We start from the raw sequence: 847 nt of genomic DNA on the forward strand, positions 1-847 counted from the left end.
TTTTTTTTTTCCAGGAGGTAGAGCCAAGATAAAATTTAAAAGAGCACAGCTTAATTTTGTTTCAAGTATGTAGTCCTAACAGTGGCCCATAATATGCACTTCTCCTTCCAGTTCCCCTTACAGGAATACCCTTGACACTCCCCATAGCAGCACACTAAAAACAAACTAGGCAAGCACTATATGTGATCAACAGAGCGCTATTTCTACATTATAAAGCATCGAGGGATTCTTTACGACAAGGCTTAACATTTGAAATTGTTTATAATGATTCCTCATTTTTCCCTTCTTATTAAAAAATAATATAACTTAATGCATACATTGGGACTACTAAGGAGAGTGAAATTAGGCATTTGCACAAACAGTCACAAAAGCAAGACCTCAGACTTGAAGTCCTTGGACACATGCTCCTGACGCCCCTGCTAAGGCTAGCCTGCATTTTCTGATGCTAACCACAGCAAAACAAGAACTTATAGTAGGAATAAATGGCAAACACTGGAGGATGGATTAATAGCTCTGTGGCACTTTGAAGTCTAGATCCAGGAGTGAAAATGAAATGCAGTTAAATGCCCAGTATCATGGAAGTCACCAAACATAATTCTTTCCCAGTTCTCTTCAAAAGAGGGTTTAAAAGTTGGGGTGGGGAATTAACTTCAGACTGGAGGTCTGTATTTAGACCTAGCAAGAAATCATTGAAAAGAAAGAATGGCAACCCCAAATGAAATGAGCTGCCAAGCAGATTTTTCAGAGTCATGATAATTATTTTTGAAATCTCACAGCTTGCTTTTCTCCACGTAGAAAGCAATTCTCCTCACTATTCCCTTTCATGACAACTTGGGCATCAGCTCCC

The sequence above is a fragment of the Ciconia boyciana genome, chromosome 1, assembly GCF_034638445.1.
Source record: "Ciconia boyciana chromosome 1, ASM3463844v1, whole genome shotgun sequence".
NCBI lineage: Eukaryota > Metazoa > Chordata > Aves > Ciconiiformes > Ciconiidae > Ciconia > Ciconia boyciana.